The sequence below is a fragment of the Taudactylus pleione genome, unplaced genomic scaffold, assembly GCF_031769625.1.
Source record: "Taudactylus pleione unplaced genomic scaffold, aTauple2 ptg000393l, whole genome shotgun sequence".
In the NCBI taxonomy this organism is placed as follows: Eukaryota; Metazoa; Chordata; class Amphibia; order Anura; family Myobatrachidae; genus Taudactylus; species Taudactylus pleione.
In genome coordinates, this window is record NW_028284794.1 from 8,836,282 (window position 1) to 8,858,041 (window position 21,760).

Consider the following 21,760-nt stretch of genomic DNA (forward strand, 5'->3'; position numbering starts at 1 on the left):
GCACTGGCATGCCTGCATTCGCCCGACCACCCCCCCATCACCACCCACAAACTGCACTTCCTGTCAATCACTCTGCTCTGGGTCTGCGCAGCCTCTGCAATCTCAATTCTGTTTGCAAGTGCTAGTTTGCGCGCTGTAATGCATACACATGCGCAGAATGCAACAATCGACCGATTGCGTGCGCATAAGCAACTGCGATCCAAGATGAATCAGGCCCATAGTTCCTAAATCGAATTAAACTTAACAGTTACTACCACAAAGCTCCATTCCTCTACCTAGGATTTTTCCTCTTCTCTCCCCCTATTTTTCCAGTCAACCACATCCCATATACACAGTGCATCTAGAAAGTATTCACAGCGCCTTCACTTTTTCCACATTTCATATGGCTGACCAGGTAGGGGAAACCATCATTTTGGAGTAGATTACCTGTCTACTTCCCCAGGGTTTGGTTCACAGTATCCATATGCATAGGAGAGAGAATTTGAAGTTATGTCTATTCATTTGGTGGAAAATCCCATTTCTGGTCGGCTTTTAGAGTCATCAGCTGCCTCCCCAACCTTTCTACCAATGGAATCTGGAAGTAGGTGCAGAAAGGGTCAGAAGTCCATTGCCCGGTTATTTAGCCCTGCAAGGTACAAAATAAATTGTGCACCTGCAAAAACCAGGTGCATGATTTGGAGTTTATAATAACAATGACACATATTTGCTGTGGCGGGATCTAAACACTACTAGATCTTACATATCTTACAGATCTTGCAATGAATGTAGATGAAAATACAGGCATGGTGCAAATGAGCAGAGATATCTTTTTTTATACACAAATGGGGCATTTTTTCAAATCAGAATCATTGTAGCTTTGGCTAAATCAGGATAATGAAGTGGGTTGCTAGAATGTGTCCTGCCATGTAATAATCTTGATGTAGTAATTGGTGTAATAATCTTTACTGCATCTGTCTTTGAAATGTAGACTTTGGACAAGTAAGTTTGCTTAACCAGATCTTTATACTGATGCTTATAATCCATGCCATAATCTTTTGCTCGACAGACAATATCATTTAAACAATAGTTTTTGATCTATCATAGTTTATGTGGTTATAACAAGCTCTGCAGCTGTAGAGATAAAGCACAAACAGGTTGTTAAAAATCTTTGTGAATATCTTGCCCTTTAATGACTATAGATTGCTTTCCTTATGGTACATACACACGGTCAGATTTTTCTTCAGACCTGAACGATAACGATTTAAAAAATTGTTCACTCGTTCATATCTGAAGGAAAATCTGACATATCTGATATGCCTGAACGATGGACGATGAACGATGTGCGTTCCCGATGGTCAGATAACGATATCTGACATCTGATGTGTTTGCAGTCAGACTTGGACGATTCCATTTATTTTAATGCATTCAAAGATCGTTCAATCATTCAAATCTTTGGTAAAAGAGTTGAAATCATTCATATGACAGATCTGACCGTGTGTATGCTCTATTACTTTGTTCTTTGGCAAGTTTTATATCTAATTACATACTGTATTGTCATTTATCAGCCAATAGTCTTCCACCTTATGCACCATGAGAAATGCTTCTGAATCATCTAAATATACTACGTCCACTACCACCTAGGGGCTTATTTAGAACTGAGGGCCTGATTCAGAGACGAACGCTATTTGTGGACGGACGTTCTGAAAAAGGGGCCGGATATTTAAATGAAGCGCTCGCTCTTTGCGGTCTGTTGACGCCTCTATGTCTGAACAAGCGAACAAAACATGCGGTTGCTATGTTGAAAAAAACTCCCCCTGGCTGCTCGCATCATACGTCATCTCCGCTATTTATTAGATTAATCGAGTACATCGAACGGCGTATGAACTGTTCGCTATTCTTGTGGTAGCATTTTCCTACCGCAATCATGCGAGCAGTTCAGGCTAAAAAAACAACCAAGTGACGTGGTCAATGACGCTGCTTTGTTAATTATGCACACCCTTAAAACACCCGTTTTGACCGTTTGGCACGCCTGCGTTCGGATCTCCACTCCTCGTTTTCAAGCACCTTCCCCTGTTACCACCCACAAACGCCTCATCCTGTCACTCAAATTAGCAGGCATTCGTTATTTTGCGAGCACACGATTTCTGACTGCATTGACTGGTTCGCGAATGCGTACTAAAACCCATACGCATGCGCAGATTTGCGAACATCGCTCCGAACGAACGAGCGGCCGCTTACGAGCGGCTCTGAATCAGACCCTGAGTACCCGAAACCCATTTGCAGTATGCTGCAGGTGTGATATCAAGGTAACTAGGAATAGTCCAGACAACCAGAACTGACTTGCATGTAAGGAACTAAGCAGGACATGAGTTAGACAGGGCACTAGTACTAGATGCAGGTAACAGGTTAATAAGTAGTTGAAATGTATTGCATAATTGGCTTCTGAAACTTGCAGACAGAAGAGAATGTAGCAGAAGTAGTACAGTAAATGCAGATAAATACAAAAGTCATGGAGCGCTAATCAACACAGTAATAAACAAATCCTGGATGCAGTGATTAGAACACAGGAGATATAAAGAATACTGTATCAGATAACTTACTTGAGGAAGGCATAAGGAAAATGGGGAATGCTGTCGGGATGCCTCCTGTCAGATGGTTGGTAACAACCCGATGGTTGGTATCCCAACAGGGGTTGGGTAAGTATATTTACCCTTCCCCCCTAACCCTCCCTTCTTGTAGCTTAATCTTAACCCTCCCCACCCCGCACCCTAACCCTCCCCATTAATGCCCAAACTTAACTCCCCCCTTCGTGCCTAAACCGAACCTTCCCCCCTTAGTGCCTAACCCTAACCCCCCCAGTGGTGCCTAACCCTAACCCCCCCCCAAAAAAAACCTAACCCTAATCCCGCTATGCTCCTTAAACCTAACTCTTTTCTCCTGCGGCTTACGCTAACGGCGCCCCGTACTTACCTCGTTCGGTCTGGGGTCTTTCGGCGTTCCAACGTTAGGATTAAGATAGGCATCGTTCTCATAACTACTTCCCGGAAAATGGGTAGCAGAGAGCCAGGATCTAGAGCCAGCAGGCAGGCACCAAATATACTGGGAATGTGACCTAGAAAGCAGTCACAGAGGTTGACATGATGATCTGGCAAGTAGGGCTCTGATGAGTTGGATTATATTGGCAAGTCAGGCAAATCATCCCAGGCAATCACAAGGATAAAGTCTGAAATGTGCTTAAAACACCTGCAAGGAGAGTGAGACCACAGGCAGAGCAGGGGAACTGCACGGGATAATGACGGCCACAAGTCAACATATATTCCCGATAAGGCAATGTTGACGCATTTGTGCCAGACTTTTATGTGTATCTGAATTAGACAACGTGTACAATTTTTTGCTCTCTTCTTTATAATATCCACGTTTCTCAAACTCATGTTCAAACTGTTGTCAGGATTATATTCCAGAGCATATTCCTGAATATGGTCCCTTAATGACCCTTCAAATCACTTCCCAACTACTGTTCAGTGTTAAAGGGCTGGATTCAGAGATGGACAAAGTCTCGACATTCCTGCAATTGAGCGATTTTGCTGCTGTGTGAAAAGTCAGAGAAAGCCTTACTGCACTTGCGCGAAGTCAAGGGTGAGATGGCAATCACAGTCGCGTATGGCATGGCTAGCACTCAAAAGGTGTTTGAGATTTCTGAGCATTTCAGGGTGGAGACTGGGAGGTGACCTACACTGATCGCAAAAAGGGTCAGTTTCATGGGAGTGTCAAGGGCGTGTCTGGTAATGCTGATGCGTTTAGTTGGATTAAAAGAGAGTAGCTAGAGGCACTTGGCCTCTGCAAATGTCAGTGGTGCGATCGGTGTTGGATTGTTTACAATCTCCACCTCAAATGTAGAGACCACGGAGCCTGAAAGTAGATGTCTCACTGCTCGTACACTCTATCGCACGGTCCAGCACAAAGGGAAGGCTGGGATTAGCATTTGCGTATTACCATAACCACTAATCCAGGAGCATCTGAGATCACAGCTGCATTACCAGCCATCTCTGAATCAGGCAAAAATACTGACCTATTATTACCCTCATACTTTTTTTTTTGAATATTCAGACCACACTTGCTCTACACCAACTCACTGGTAACATGGTATGTACAGTCCTTCAAAAGTAGGTTCAGATGCTTTATTCACATTAATGTGATTCTATCCAATCTGTCTTGGACCAAGACTTCTGTTGTTCCCAGCTTTATTTAGTGTAGTATAGGAAGCATTATGTTACATTACTGGTAACAATTAAATTTTGTGACAATGCATTTCTTTTTACACAGCAAGGTGCAGTAGATGGGGTGGGTATGGAATGTCGGTGCTCGGGATCCCAGCGGTCAAAATCCCGACGCCAGCATTCCTGACACCTGTCAGTAGGTATCCTAACCATCCCCCTCTCCCTAACTCTAACCCTCCCTCCCCAGTGCCTAAACCTAACCTCCCCCTCCCCGCACCATAAACTTATCCTCCCCTCTTAGTGCCTAACCCTAATAAAAAGCCGGAAGTAGGGTAGTGTGACCAGTGCCATGGCACAGGGCACCGCATGGCAGGGGGCGCTGTTTGGGCATATCAATTTTCCTGTTTATTATTATTCTCACTTGAAGCTTCTTCTTCTGTTATCACCAGCATCTCCTGGCCTCTCCTATCTCTTCCCTGGTCCTTCCCCATGAGGCTATTGCCCCTGGCCCTTCCCCATGAGGTCATTGCCCTTTGGGGGGGGAGAGAGAGAGAGAGAGAGAGAGAGAGAGAGAGAGAGAGAGAGAGAGAGAGAGAGAGATCTTGTGGCTGACTCAGCACAGATTGCGATTGCAACTGCGATTACGCACACAGTCCTGCTGCAAAAACATGCTAATGAATTCAATCATAATGCCATCGCACAGCCAGCATAGAGACTAACACTACCGCTATCTCACATCCATAATGCCCTGCATATACATCGGGAGCGTTGAGCAACATCGGCCCCTCACGCACAATTACAGCAGCTCTGACCTTACTCAGAATTCGCTAACCTCATCACACGCAGTGAGTGCACAAGCTGCGCATGCCGTCGCAGTGGCCAATTTATTCATGCCCCTGTAACAGCGTTTAAACGGACAGGCGCGCCTGTGTTTCTCCGACCACCCCCCCATCACCACCCCAAAACGCTGACGTCCCGTCACTCACTCTGCGATGGCTTTCTGTGGTCTGCGTGATTGCAATGCATTCGTAATGCTACTGTCATGCACGCGAGCTGCGATGCATATACATGCGCAGTAAGCAACAATCGGCCATCTGCGTACGTTGTTGCAGTTGCGATCCGTGCTGAATCAGGCCCCTTGTACGGACTGCCAATATCATAAGACAGTTTAGTTAGCATACTAGCTGCGAGACCCCTGCCAGCTCTCATCTCAGTCACAGATAGAAGAAGACAGATATTGATGGCAGTTCAGCTTAAGGATTTTAATAGAGAGAGAACAAAGATATAGAGATCTGTGGCTGATTAGAGAAGGGCAGGACAAGATGCATTGGTCCTGATCCTCTGAGGTGGTGAGAGGAAACCATTTTGTGTAGACATACCAACACTCCCTACATGACTTAAGCATTGCTTCCCAATATACAGTATATAAGCTTCATAATTAGAGATGTGCGCCGACCCCCGTGTTTTGGTTTTGGATCTGGATCTACCCTGGTTTGGGATCTGGATTGGTTTTGCCAAAACCTCACCTCCGTGTTTTGGTTTTGGATCTGGATTTTTTCTTAAACCATAAAAACAGCTAAAATCACATAAAATGGGCCTATTTTGTTCCTACAGTATAATTAACCTCAATAACATTTATTTCCAGTAATTTGCAATCAATTTTGATCAGCTCACAATATTATTTGCTTCATCTAGTTAAGGCCAAAAGATTGCATCCAGCTAGCTGGCTGACTAAGCTAAGTGACACAGTGGGCGGCACTAACATGTGGCAGTTCAGTTTCTAATTTCCAACACGGATACAGTGTGTTATACAGTATGGTTTGGATACACCAATAGTGCACTTACTGTGACAGCAGTGTCAGCAGAGCGGGGTTGCTGACGGTGTCCTCAGTACAAGGAATGGCAGTGCTGCGGTGCTGGCAGTGTCCTCAGTGAAGGGTACCGGTGATGTCGGCAGTGCGGGGGTCTTTAGTGCAGGTTTGCTGGTTGTGTCGGCAGTGCAGGGGTGACAATGGTGTCCTCAGTGCAGGTTTGCTGACTGTCAGGAGTGCAGGGGTGTTCTCAATGCAGGGTGCCGGCGGTGTTCGGCAGAGCGGGGGTGCCAGTGGTGTCCTCAGTGCAGGTTTGCTGACTGTGTTGGCAGTGCAGGGGTGCTGGTGGTGTCCTCAGTGTGGGAGTGTCAGCGGTGTCGACAGTGTGGGGGTAGCTAACTGTGTCCTCAGTACGTTGGGCAGCAGTGCAGGAGTGTCTACAGCGGTGGTGTTGGCAGCAGGGGGTGCCGGCGGTGTCAGGCGGCGGGGGATGGCGGCGCCATCTTCTTTTCCTCTTTTATTCTGTTTTCAATTGGCTTAACGCTGATTGGCTGAGAGCCGTGACAGACAGCTCTCTCAGCCAATCAGTGTTAAGCCTGCTCAAAACAAAACCTCGCAACTCGACAGAGGTTGCAAGGTTTTGCCTCGGGTCAGGGATCCCCGAAATTCGGGTGGGTTTGGATCTCTGAGATCCGAACCCGCTCATCTCTATTCAGAAGTACTCCATGTGCACCAACCCGGGCTGCCAACATTCAAGTTTTTTAGGGTTCAACATCTATTAAGTGTTCTGAGCATTAGGATTAGGACCTATATCTTAGATTGGAGACCATGGGGAAAAGGATTAAAGTGTGCACACTAAACAAAGAAGCCAACTGCAACCTATTTTTTTGTTTTTGTTTATTGATCCAGTTTAAATAAGAATTTGTCAAGTATATTAACAAAAAATATATATATATTTCCTTCCTATTGGTTGTGACTGTACTGTGTCTAGGGGCTGGGAATCCTTGCCTCTCTGCTGTGGTGAGAAGAAGGGCAGTGAAACCTTAGTTCTGCCAAAGATGGAGTACAGAAGCAAGAGTGAACTTCCAAGATCCTGCCACAATCGGGTATTTATGAACTTGTGAACTGTGACCATGGCCGATGCAAGGTGTCTCAGCATCCTAGGCAAAACTTTAGCCAACTGAACCTCCCCCACTGCCACCAAGACCCACTCTCCAGCCCCTCAGGCGAAAGTTAGGAGGCGGCATCTTAGAAGTTCCACAGCCATCACCTGCATTAGTACAACAAGAATGTCTCTCAGACACATCCTTAATATTGTGATAGGCAGAGTCTGTGGTGCCTCACCCAGATCCCGGCACCCTAGGCAGCTGCCTAAAGTTGTCTAATGGAATCCGGCCCTGACTGTGATCCATAAGCATTAAGTAGATCCATCACATAGAGTTTTCTAGTAAACTATTTGAGGTTACTATTGAATTTTGGCTTCACAAACAGGATACAGAAGCCAAAGCAGTACTTCCTATTCCCATAGACAAATTGGCTAATGAGCATCAACAAATAACCAGAAGCAATATTGCACCTGAAGGTAGTCATAACCCAAGGCCTCTAGCACCCATTACCTTGCCGTATTACTATGGAGCTTCTTGGCTGCCAATCTATTTTAGAGATGTTGGCAACCTAGAGTCCAACTAACTTCAAAAGTTCAAACCCAAAATTAAGTCACTGTTATGTCTATACCGTTTGACTAAACATAAGACAGTAGAAATCCTCTTGTGACAATTAAGGGGACCATCACTAAGGGATATATTTACTAAAGTGCGGGTTTTTAGAAGAGATGTTCTTGCTCATAGCAACCAGATTCTAGCGATTATTTCCAAGAAGGTACTAGATAAATGATACGTAGAATCTGATTGGTTGCTATGGGCAACAACTCCACTTCTGAAAAACACGCACTAAATATACCCCTAACAGGTAAATTTGTGAGCAGTTATCGTGAAGGTGCACGGAACAGATGTGTCTCGTAGTAGTGTCTTGGATGTGTCATGTGTATGGAGCCCAACTTCCATGCAGGCATGAGGCGTGCAGTAACAGATGGTTTGCATATTTCACATCTTTTCCACCCAGTATGCAACTGCTTATACCAATGATGAGGGCTGGAAAAACAATATGCTCATGAATCTGCATCTATACTTGCTTAGATGGACGGGGGCTCACATTAGCATAAGGTAGTAAATCCGGATGCTCTTCCAGCCACTTCGCTTTTGACTCAAAATCAAGCCATTTGACCGATATAGAGAATGGCGTCAACTGGTATGGTAACAAGTTTGAGGTATCTTCAGAAACCCATAATTGTCCCCTTAATATTGCTCTTAACTTCCTTCCCCATCTTTTTTTTTTTTTTGTTACATTTTATTTATAACAAAAAACAGGCAAAGAAAACCTCCCATTTCTGTAAATGATGCGCTGGTAATAAAACAAACTAGTAGTAAATATTGTATCATATAAGCTGTATATGTATGTTGATATAATAGCATGACCGCTCTCTTATTAATTTATTATATTTTTTTTTATTGAGTCATTTTTTTACAGTATTAAAACTGTACTATACATCATAACCATACAATGAAAATGATTAAAAAACAGTTCAGAAGCATTTAATCCCAAATAATTTCATTTGAATCCTTTGGAAAAAGAGATCTTCAATAATCTTCAAAGTCCAAATGTTGCTAAGATGCCAGTCCTAATATTAATATAATGTATTATCTGGTTGTTATCCTACGGTCAACATACAAAAACACAGGATGCCGCACTTGTTGGCTTGTAACTGAGAAGTGTCCTGTCCCTCATTGTGGACATATGTAGGACAACATAAGGTCCACCTCATTCCTGATGACTGCTGGTCCTGGGTGGATGTTGTCAGGATAGTAGTGGCAGGAGGTCATGTCCCAGGCATCCAGGATAGTGACAGCCATTCCCCTGAAGTATTCCCTCAATAAGATGTCCAACTGAAGAGACAACCAGTCGCTGCCATAAATTGACTTGTAACCCGTGTTGGCCGATTTAATTATCACCGTGGTCTGAGGGCTACGGGAAAGCAAAGATGTGATTGCCTGGCGGACCTTTTCCAATCTTTCTAAATAGACTCTCACAGGATAGGTGGTGAAATGGGCCCATAGGGTCATCACAATAATAGTATGAGGTCCTCCACCAAGTCCAGCCAAGTGGGCTGCCTCATAGTGTAGGTCAGAGACCATGGTCTTGGAGGTTCTCAGGGGTATCCCATGTGCCCTCCATCTCATGGCCAGACCAACATTAGCATCCACTGCTAGCAGAGGTCCCGACTTGTAATTAGCATGCAAGTCTATCCTCTTGAGACCTAAAGAAAAAAAGTAAAACATTTATTGTCATTCGAGCATTATAGAGCTAGCCCATCAAATTGTACCTCTCTAAAGTGGTGCTTTCCAAAGTCACTATTTTAGCTAATTAACTTGGCCCCAAGACATAGGTATTAAAATTGTTGGTCCCTTACCCATGGGAAGGTTCATCTTGACCCCAGAGGACTATGCCACTAGAAACCCCCGTGATGGGATCTGTAGATGTCAAGTTTGTAGCCAAGATACTGATACATAATTTTAGCTAGGTAGAAATCCACAGAAGTTATTAAGTGTCCAAGGTTCCCAACTTCAGGGAGAATTGATGTAGACTCTTTGGAAGAAATCACAGGTTAGACCCTGCATAAAACAACATATGATTCCCAGCCAAATGGTCTACGTTAGAGGATTAATAGTAGCAGGAGGTCATGTGTCATAGTCCACTGGCTAAACTAGATCACAGGGTACAATGGAATCTGACTTAAAAGCTAACAGTGATATATCTCCCACAAAATAAGTTGACATGGGGCTGCAGGTGGATGCTCACACTAGTAGGAACTAGAAACAGAGCCACACACTCGTGACCAGGCCTGAACATTGCTGCCTGCTCCACATCTAGGGGTATATTTACTAAAGTGAGTGTTTTCAGAAGTGGAAATGTTGCCCATTGCAACCAGTCAGATTCTAACTGTTATCTTCTAGAAGGTGTTAGTTAAATGTTAAGTAGAATCTGATTGGTTGTTATGGGCAACATGTCCATTTCTAATAAAAAAACTCACACTTTAGTAAATACAGTATACCTCCTAGACTGTGGATGTATTTAAGTAATGGAAGGAATGTGGTGAAAGCAGTATGATGGGCAAAACATATTATAGAAATTAAACCCACTAGGCATTCCATCTTTCCAGTACTGATGTTGTGCTGACTATGTAATATATTGTGTATTGTATATGTTACACTTTCACAATTCTTAAATGTCACCAGGTGGATCCTCTGTACAACGCTAGATCATTTACATTTCACCTAAAGGAGCTACAGCTACTTGCAGTCCCCAGAGCAACCACAATAAGTTGCACCAGAATTCCAGATCAGACCACAAAATAGCTGGAAAATATTACCATGAGGTTAAATTGGGCATGTCTCAGGATGCCATGGGGTTTAATGCAATTTATGTTCCATTGAAGGAGGTGGTTGTTTCTTATCTTCTGGTCCAGCTAGATTGCCCAGAGATGACAATGGCAGAATGGCTTCTGTTACTTGGGGACTGGAGGGGGAGAATACTGGGCAGCCCCCTGAGAAGAAGTCACCAATCTCAGACAGATGAGCTATCTAAGAACTTCCCTGCTGTAGCCAAAACACTATGATAATCAGGTAGATGATAGAAGAAAGCATCAATCTCACCTTTGTGTTGCACTTGTCCAGTACTGACTAGGGGTTTCAGCGACTGTTGATTGGGAAGACATGCTGATTACACTTTGTAACTATACCAGAACCAGGGGAAGGTTCCTACCAAGCTCATGGAATAGCAGAAGGTCATGCCTTAGCAGCCAGGACAGCACCATCAGTGGGCAGTGACTAAAGCTCTTTTTTTATCTAGGGCTGTGTGAAAGGTGTAGTATGGTGAAACTTTAGTGCCTGTAAATTGTTTTAATCTTGTGTGATGATTTAATAATAAAGGGTATACTTTACTTTAACTACAAAGTGTCTTGTTAATTTCATTCCCGCTAGAGTTACCAGGTGCGCTCCACTTGCCGATAAGGCAACTTCCAGGTAGACCAGTTTGCTGGGACATAGGGCCTGATTCAGACCCACTCGCGAGCGGCTGTCCGCTCGCAAGTGGGTCGATGTTATGGACTGAGCATGCGCACGACGGAGGGAGCTCCGTCGTGCGCATGCGCCAGACGCGACGAGCGAAGGAAAGTCCTTCGCTCGTTGTGTCCGATCAAAGGGGGCGTGCTGTCAATGTTGATTGACAGCACGCCCCCTTTGGTGGGCGTGTCGGGGGCGTGCCTCCCTGACGGGGGCGTTCCCACGGGAACGCCTCCCGTCAGAAGCCGGCCCACTGACATCACTAGTGATGTCAGTGGGAGTGATTTTGGCTCTGATAGAGCCAAAATCACTCCGGAGCTTGCGGTTGAAAACCTCAACGCAGGCTCCGGCTCGCAATTTTGATGGCCATCACAATGCACGCTCGTATAGCCTGTGGGTGGTGACCCACAGCTATACGAGCGTCCAGGAGGACGCTCCATTTTCATGGAGCCCGGCCCTCATTCAGAGCGTGCGCTCTGCTCAGAGCATACGGCTCTGAATGAGGGCCATAGTCAGAATTCTGGTGTGCAGGATGCCGACAGTCAAAATCCCATAGCTGAGTATCAGGGGTTAGGGGAGGGGCAGGTTTACATTTAAGCGTTAGGGTTAGGCACTAGGGCTGTGTTGGCTAACCTTGACACTCCAGCTGTTATGGAACTACATAACCCAGCATGCACTGCTACAGTTTTGCTATTAGGGCATGCTAAAACTGTGGCAGGGCATGCTGGAATATATAGTTCCACAACAGCTGGAGTGTCAAGGTTAGCCAACACTGCACTAGGGGGAGGGTTAGGGTTAGGCACTAAGGAGGGAGGGTTATGTTTAGGGTGCAGGGAGGGGGAGGTTAGGTTTAGGTACTAGGAGGGGAGGATAGGTTTAGGCACCGGGGAGGGAGGGTTAATGTAGGGAGAGGGGTAGGGTTAGGGTAATTACCTTAAGGGAGTCAGGATTCTCACTGTTGGGGTGACACGGTCGGTATTCTGACCAATGGTATCCCGACCGCTGGGATCCCATACCCAACCCCAGTATGCTACATTGGCGTGAAAAATATTTTGCTCCTTCCTAATTCCTTCTGTTTTTGCCTATTTGTCACACTTAGTTGTTTCAGTTCTTCAAACAGAAGACCTATTCCATGTCACGTACGGGACAAAAAGGAAACTTCTACTTGATAATTCTTCTCAAATCTTTGTATCAAGAGCCTATGTTATTTTTTTTTTTTAAGAAAGCAATGAGAAAGAGCTATAATGTAACTTGTCCACCTATGTTAGAAACTCAAAAGATACACAGCTAGAGATTTTCTTTTACTATATAGTGTCAAGTATAGGTCATTTCATGGAATGGCCCAAAACTGAATATAAGAGACAACTTGAGTCAATATATCACCCATATGAAAAATAAATTGGCCCGCTAAACTTAATAACTGTTTGTACCACCTTCTAGCAGCAACAACTGCAACTAAAGGCTTCCAGTAACTGGAGATCAGCCTTTCACATTGCTGTGGAGGACTTTTGGCCCACTCTTATATGCAGGATTACATATTAAATCAGCCCTATTGAAGGGTTTTCCAGCAGGAACTGTCCATTTAAGATCCTGCCTCAGCATCACAATTGTATTAAAGTTAAGACTTTGAATAGGCCACTTCAAAACCTTAATTTTATTTCTATTGAGAAATACACTCACTCTTGTGCTTTGGATCATTGTCCTGATGTATAACCCAATTGCACTTGAGCTCCAGATCACAGAATGATGACCAGACATTATCCCTCAGAACTTTCTGGTAGAGAACAGAATTCATGATTCTGTCAGTAATGGCAAGTCACTCAGGTCCTGAAGCAGGAAAGTATCCACACACCATAACACTACCACCAGCATGTGTGACTGTTGGTACGATGTTCTTATTGTAGAATGCTGTGTTAGCTTTATGCCTTATCCATGTCTTCCAAAAAGTCACATTTTTTGACTCATCAGTCCACAGAACATTGGGGCAGATGTATGAAGTTCTGGAAAGTGATAAAGTGCAGAGTGATAAACGGCCAACCAATCAGCTCACAAATGTCATGTTACTAGCTGTGTTTGAAAAATGACAGGTGGGAGCGGATTGGTTGGTCGTTTATCACTCTGCACTTTATCACTTACCACAGCTTCATACATCTGCCCCATTAGCCCAAAAGTGTTGGGGGTTGTCAAAGTTGGGGTGGTTTTTTTTGGCAAATATGACACAAACTTTTTGTCTCTCTTGGTAAGCAGTGGTTTTCACCTTACATCTCATCCATGGGTACCATTTTTGCCCAGTCTTTTTCCTACAGCAGAATCATGATTGTTGGCATTAACTGAGGCAAGCGAGGTGTGCAGTTCGATGTTTGTCTGGGTACTGGTTGAATCGTCGATGTGCTTTTGGAGGAATTTTGCAGGCCAGCCACTCCTGGGAAGATTCACCACTGTAAAAAGTTTTCCCCATTTGTAGATAATGGGCAAAATGTACTAAGCGGCGGGTTCTAAACCCCGGGGGTTTGGCGGCGGTTTCTAAATGGCAGCCCTGTTCTATTCTATTCTAAAATTTGTTTTGACTGCGGTTTTGGCCTTAGTAAACCTGTGGATAGCAAAAACACTGCAAAACCACAGTCAAAACAAATGTTAGAATAGAGTAGAACAGGGCTGCCATTTAGAAACTGCCGCCAAACCCCCGGGGTTTAGAACCCGCCATCAAACCACCACCAAACTGCCAGGGTTTAGAACCTGCCGCTTAGTAAATTTTATCCAAAAGCTCTCACTGTGTCTAACTGGACTACCAGAGCCTTAGAAATGGCTTTGTATCCCTTTTACAGTCTAAAATATTTGAATAACTTTCTCTTTCTCATCTCTCCCAGAATTTGTTTTGATTGCGGCATACTGTGCTGCTTGTTGAGACCTTTTAGGCAATGAAACCATCATTTATAAACTGTATTGTGTGTTTACTCAGGGTGTCTTTGTCAACTAATATTATCATCTCTATGCTGATGCCACTCAGATCTACCTTTCCTCCCCTGACCTCTCCTCACTGGTATCTCCAGCTGTCTCTCTGCTATCTCATCCTGGATGTCCCAGCACTTACTTAAACTTAACACATCTAAGCCTGAGCTGACCATCTTCCCGCCCTCCCACATAACCTCACCTGCCACAATTTCATTATCTATTGGCAGCACAACCATCTTCTCTAGCCCCTATTTAAGCTTCTGACACTCACATACAAAGCCCTCATCCCAATTCTCTCCCATTTACATCTCTGACCCTTATCCCCCTTCACATTCCCACCCGCTTTGCTCCACATATGCATGCCACCTCTGATTACTTCCTCCCACTTCGGACTCCAAGATGTTGCCCGTGCTGCTCCCTACCTCTGGAACTCTCTCCCTCTCCCTATCAGACTCTCCATCGCTCTGCAAAACTTCAAAAGGGCTCTCAAGACCCAATTCTTCAACATAGTCTTCCAGCTCTCATCCTGATTCCTAACCCATTGCTGCTTGCTCTTTCCTCTTTGTCTACCCCATCTGTGTCACGTCTGTCTGCCTGCCCCACCCGTCTAGATTGTAAACTGTCATGAGCAGGGCCCTCATCTCTTTTCCCTTACTTATGCTAAGCCGATGTGCGTAATGTTACAGATATTACGCAGGTAAGCATCATCACTCTCTTCAAAGGCACCTAACCTTTGGTTGCTGCCTCCCTGCTGCTTATTTCAAGGTTACGATCACGGATGCTGAAATATTTATATACCCTGTCCTTGTCCTGCATTGTTTTGTACTGTAAGTCACTATTCTCTTGTGTTGTTCAAAGTGCTGCGGAATCCTCGTGGTGCCATCAAAATAAAGGATAATAATAACAATAATTAGATTTTCTTTGAAGCTCTGAAACAGTTAAGTGTGACAAATATGCCAAAGTAGAAGAAATCAGGAATGGTCAAAAAATGTGCATGCAGAAAAAGAGCAACATACAGTATGGACCTGATGTCCTCTCATCCAGGTTTGTGGCAGAGATGCTGACATTCTGGCAGGGCAGCCAGTTCAGCAAAATTGGGGAGCAGGGGTGGCTGTTGTGGACGGAGCTGGGGGCAGGGCCACACGCTCGCATCATTTTGGCCCCACCCCCGCTACACAATGCCGATAATCCCAGCATTGTGAAGCAGGGGGTGGGGCCAAAATGATGCGATTCGGCGTGATGTAATCGTGGGGGGGCAGGAGGGGTTGGCCGCTTGCGGGAGGATTGCCTGCCTTCCCGGGAGGCCGGAAGTGGCACACGATTTTCGGGAGGCTCACGACCAACTCTGGAGGGTAGGCAAGTATGGTGTACTGTGGCTGAAGCCACATCTCATGATCTATATTATAGATCTAGTTTCTACAATGGAATTCTAGATGGCTAATAAAAGACTTCTCATCTATCACTCTATGCACATCCCCCCAAAAAAACAAGTGGGAGGTAAACTTACCATTCATGGGGCCATTTAGGCTCCTGAAAACGATAGTTGCCTGCTGTATTATAATTCTCTAGCCAGAGGGAGATTGAGCATAACACTCTGGGCCTGATTCAGAGCCGGACGCTCTGAACGAACGCCCGCTCTGAATCAGGGCGTTTTTTTTTTTCCCGTCCGGCCTTTTGGACTCCTCGCATAGCTGTGGGTTACCACTCACAGCTATGCGAGCGTCCATGATGATAGTCGCGATGGTCAAGACCATCGCGACCATCGGGCTTGCGACGAGACCCTTGCGGTAGGGTGTCGGTGACCGCAAGCCCTGGAGTGATTTTGGCTCTATCAGAGCCAAAATCGCTCCCACTGACATCACTAATGATGTCAGTGGGGCCGGGCCCAGACGGTAGGCGTTCCCATGGGAACGCCTCCGTCTGGGCAGCCACGCCCCCGGCACGCCCACCAAAGGGGGCGTGCTGTCACTCACCATCGACAGCACGCCTCCTTTGGTGCGAGACCCATAACGACGGCTACCCCATCGTTATTCAGGTCTCGCGCATGCGCACGACGGAGGCGCCTCCATTGTGCGCATGCGCATTTGGGCACCATCGACCCGCTTGCGAGCGTACAGCGCTCGCGAGCGGGTCTGAATGAGACCCTCTGAATGAGCGGGAGGTGTATATGGGATTTGACAGAGAAATTGAGAATGAAATGACAGGGCTCTAGGTAAAGTACTACTCCTTTCACATTGCAAACACGGCTCCGACCCGGGATTTTGAATACGGATCCAACTCGGCTGCGACCCGGGTCAGACCCCTTTCACACTGCACCCCGGTTATTCTCGGGATAGCCCCGTTCACATTGATCCCAGGTCAGCCCTGTAAAACCCTATGTATCAATGTCAAATGCAGGATTTCTAGAGGGGGGGTTTCCAAATGCTTGATTTTAGAGTGAGTGTGGCCAGTCCATGAAGAGAGCATAATTAACACTTATCCAGCTTTAATATGTGTCATACAAAGTGTATTGTGTGTCATAATTCCAGCATATACAGGACCAGTGATCACAATAAGCCATTAAATGCGGCAGTAGGGCCATCCTGCCTGAGCTGAATGTATTTATTTTAGATGTGGGCACCATTCCAGAGCATGGGAGCAAGTCCGGGAGTCCGGGAGTCTGGGAGCAGCAGAAGAACCTAGCACTGTCCTGGACATATATGTAAATATTGGGCTCTATAGCAGTGCATCCCTAACAGTGCATGTTTTTCAAATCCCCTAATTGGTGCACAGGTTATTTATTACTGGCTGATACAAGTTAAAAGATCCACAGCTGGTGCTATTTATTTCATTTATGATACTGAGAAGAACATGCAGCACTAGTAAAATTCCATTATATTACTATTTCTATTGTGGTCATGGTGTGGGCTGGGGAGGGGGGTTTCCAGGCAGACGGAAACCCCCCCTGCGTTTGCCTATGTGTATGTCACTAAAAGTTGGTCTTGGCCATCGCGACCATCGAAACTGCGAGCCGGAGCCTGCGGTTGAGGTTTTCAACCGCAAGCTCCGGAGTGATTTTGGCTCTATCAGAGCCAAAATCACTCCCACTGACATCACTAGTGATGTCAGTGGGCCGGCTTCTGACGGGAGGTGTTCCCGTGGGAGCGCCCCCGTCAGGGAGGCACGCCCCCGGCACGCCTACCAAAGGGGGCGTGCTGTCAATCAACATCGACAGCACGCCCCCTTTGATCAGACACAACGAGCGAAGGACTTTCCTTCGCTCGTCGCGTCTGGCGCATGCGCACGACGGAGCTCCCTCCGTCATGCGCATGCTCAGTGCACACCATCGACCCACTTGCGAGCGGACAGCCGCTTGGGAGTGGGTCTGAATCAGGCCCAAAGTTCCTATCCGGATCAGATCCGGAATTTTGCCGGCGCCGACTTGGGATATTCCCGAGTCAGCGCCGCTCACACCGCAGTCGGGTCTGCATAGACACGGCTTTAGCGGAGTGAAAGTGGTCGCTTGGAGATGACGTCATCTCCAAGCGCCACTGAAGCCGGACCAATCGGCCGGCTAGCAGTGCACTCCAGGTCATCGTGACCCGGAGTGCGCTGTTCTCACAGCAGGGTGTCACGGGCTACGCCCGGGTTAAACCCTGCTAGTTACCTGGGTTGGATTGCCGGGTCACTCGACCCGGCGATCCAACTCTCTCCCCTTTTACACCAGGGAACTGCCCGGGTTAACCCTTCAAAAACCCGGGTTTTAGCTCCGGTGTAAAAGGGGTATAAGTCACACATAGCTCCCATTTATAACTTTTCCTCTGCTTTTATCACAAACATCTTGTTAATATGTGCACGTGATCCTGCACATATGCACAATTATAGATTCCCCTGAAAGTAAAATCAGAAGCCACTGCAGCTAGACACACATGTTCATATTTGTTACATAAAAATAGTACACTTTAATCTTCCAGTTGTTTTTTAAGGGATTCAGAATAAATAAAGAGGCATTGCGCCCTCTGCAGGCATATTCAGTAAGTCTGTCTTCAGTTCTGAGTGGCAACAGCGCATGGATGTTGTAGATAATTGTTTAAGGCACCTTTTAAACAGTGGCGTAACTAGGGCAGGGCGAGCGGGGTGCGTGCCCTGGGCGCCGTTGGACCGGCGGCGTGGGGGGCGCCGCCGGCCACGGTACCGGCCCGCCCGCCCGCCCTAGTTAGCCAGTGTAGCGCCGACCGCAGTGAGTGCGGTCAGCGCTACACATTTACACAGGACCGGCGCTAGGCTTCCAGCGCCAGTCCTGTGCTGCACAGCTGAGCCCATTCCGTCCCCCTGAGGGCTTGCCCAATAGCGCTAGGAGGTGGGCTCAGGCTGTGCATAACACACGCATCTGTGTTAACACACATGCGTGTGTTAAACAGCAGCCAATGAGAGTCAGATAGACTCTCATTGACTGCTGCAGCACCCACTGCAGTGGGTAATGGGACAGACGTCATGACATCATGACGTCTGTCCCATAATGCTGAGCGCGCCAGCCCGGGAGGACTGGCGGGCGGCGGTGGAAGCGGCGTCGCGGACCGGAGCAGCAGCAGCGTGGATTCAGGTAAGTATATTTTTATATATATATATATATATATTTTTTTTTAACCTATCTGCACTACTGGGGGCACAACGGGGGAGGGGGGTGGCTACTACTGGGGGGACCTCTACTCATGGTGGGGGCACAACGGGGGAGGGGTGGCTACTACTGGGGGCACCATTATTGGGAGGACCTCTACTGGGGGGGGGTTACTACTTGGGGCACTTAATCGGGAGTGGGAACCTCTACTGGGGACTACTACTTGGGGGGGGAACTACCACTGGGGGCATAATAAAAGGGGCCTACTACTAGAGGCACTGCACTCGGGGGACCACTACTGGGGGCAATAATAGGAAGGGCCACTACAGGGGGCACTGGATAGGGGGGATCACTACTGGGTGCTTGCATAAGGGGACCACTACTGGGAAAACAGCATGGGGGGGACTACTGCTGGGGGCACTATATAAAGGGCACTGCATAGGGGGAAACTACTACTGGGGGCACCATATAAAGGGCACTGCATAAGGGGATACTGCTACTGGGCGCACTGCATTGTGGGGACTGCTATTGGGGGCACTGCATAAGGGGGAACACTACATGGGGCACTGCATTTGGGGGGGCCACTACTGGGGGTACTGAGTAAGGGGAACTAATTTGGGGCTGTATAAAGGGGACCACTACTGGGGATACTGTATAAGGGGCACTACTATGGGCCTGCATAAGAGGGACCACAACTGCATACTGGGGGTACTGTATAAGGGGTCCTACTGGGGTTAAGGTGCATATGGATAGGAATGTTCAGTGTGAAAATAAAGGGGTGTGTCATGTTGACACGCCCCATTTTTAAGTGACCACACCCATTTTTCTGCGTTTCTGCGATTACGTACGCAGCTCAACTGTGATAGTATGCTAATCCATTGTGATCGCAATGCCATACGCAGCACTACATAAGGATGCCCACCTTACCTTACACATCCATAATGTTTAGCAAGACTGCGAAACCATCAGTAACATCGAGTACCATCGCAGCCTCATGAAATTGCACAAGGTCAGACCTTACTCGGAAATGCTGACTTCCACACAGGCTATGAGTACTCAGGCTGCGTAGGGCCTCACCCCTGCAACTATGTTGAAACGCACTGGCACACCTGCGTTTGTCCAACCACTTCCCCCCCCCCCCCCGTTACCACCGACAAATGGCATTTCCTGTGAATCACTCCGCGGTGGGTCTGCATAGTCACGGCGATCACAGTCCTGATCGCAGTGGCTAGCTCACGCACGCATGTGCAGTACGCAACAATCAGCTGATTGCATGCGTGATTGCAGTTGCGTGCGGTAGTGAATCAGGCCTCAATGTGCTTCAGACATTTTTTATATATTTTTGAACAAATCAAAAAAAAAAAAACACAAAATGCAAATCTTACTGGGAATGAACTTCTCCAAGTACTCAAACCACTGGCGCAGTGTGGAGTCTCCAAACATGTGGATGTCTTTCCCCTTGAGACAGGCAAGAGCATCGGATGGCCCAGGAAAATGCCGCCCCAAACACACAAAGGATGTCCATTTGTCACCATAGTAAAAGCCAGAAGGCTGTGTAGATTCCTGGCCAGGTCTGCAGGCCGAGAGATTGGAGGCGAGTTCTACAAGAGAGTGAGCTGAGTGAGAAAGAGAGACCAAGAAGCTCAATTCAATTTAAAGAATGTTCCAACAACATCACCATTTGGGCTAGACAGTGTCCCATCACAGTCACTTGTATAGAGACCATGAAGGGAAATGTTCAACAATCACCCCAAGGTTACTACACTGGCTGGGTCCCTAGTGCTGGCCTCAACTTGATCAGACCTTGTGCTCCCCTTGACCCAGGGGCCAGAGAACACCACTCGCCCTGCTCCAGTCATAGACACACCCCTGGAGACAACAGACGTCTATTGCCCTACAGCAGCGTTTTTCAATCACTAGTGTGCCATGAGCGGTTGTCAAGTGTGTAGTGGTGGTCAGCTCAGCACACTCCGGAGAGGTGTGTTTTATTCCTGAGGAGGCCAATGTAGTGCGTTTTATTCCTGAGGAGGCCAATGTAGTGCGTTTTATTCCTGAGGAGGCCAATGTAGTGCGTTTTATTCCTGAGGAGGCCAATGTAGTGCGTTTTATTCCTGAGGAGGCCAATGTAGTGCGTTTTATTCCTGAGGAGGCCAAAGTAGTGCGTTTTATTCCTGTGGAGGCCAAAGTAGTGTGTTTTATTCCTGTGGAGGCCAATGTAGTGTGTTTTATTCCTGTGGAGGCCAATGTGGTGTGTTTTATTCCTGAGGAGGCCAATGTAGTGTGTTTTATTCCTGAGGAGGCCAATGTAGTGTGTTTTGTTCCTGTGGAGGCCAATGTAGTGTGTTTTATTCCTGTGGAGGCCAATGTAGTGTGTTTTATTCCTGAGGAGGCCAATGTAGTGTGTTTTATTCCTGAGGAGGCCAATGTAGTGTGTTTTATGCCTGAGGAGGCCAATGTAGTGTGTTTTGTTCCTGTGGAGGCCAATGTAGTGTGTTTTGTTCCTGTGGAGGCCAATGTAGTGTGTTTTGTTCCTGTGGAGGCCAATGTAGTGTGTTTTGTTCCTGTGGAGGCCAATGTAGTGTGTATATTTTTTTATGTGGGAGCCAATGTTTTAAGTTTTTTTTATTGGTCACACACACTGCATAGCCGGATAGTGTGCCTTGGCAATTTTATAATCTTGTGTAGTGTGCTTCGAGTTGAAAAGGTTGAAAATCTCTGACCTACAGGAAACTTACCCAATGAGCTGTTACTGGAGGTGACATTGATTGGAGGAACCTTGCCGGGGATAATCTTGGCAGTGACAAAGCTGATTGATTAAACAGATTGAAATGTGTCAGAGGTATAATTGGAAATGACAAGACATTAAAACAAATTCTATATAGGGGTTAGCAGGGGAATATTTTGACTCTTTCTATCCTGGTTGGCCTTAATTCTTGGCTGTAATTAGTTGTGCGAGTCAATGAACAGTAGGGGGTAAATTTACTAAAGTGAGAGTTTTTGGAAGTGAGTTTTAGAAGAGATGTTGCC

The 21,760-nt window shown here is 46.5% G+C and overlaps 1 pseudogene; it reads right to left on the bottom strand.

Moving 5' to 3' along the window:
- Positions 1-8,847: 8,847 nt before the first annotated feature.
- LOC148507450 (NXPE family member 3-like) overlaps positions 8,848-21,760 on the bottom strand; it is a 59,914-nt pseudogene continuing 47,001 nt past the window's right edge.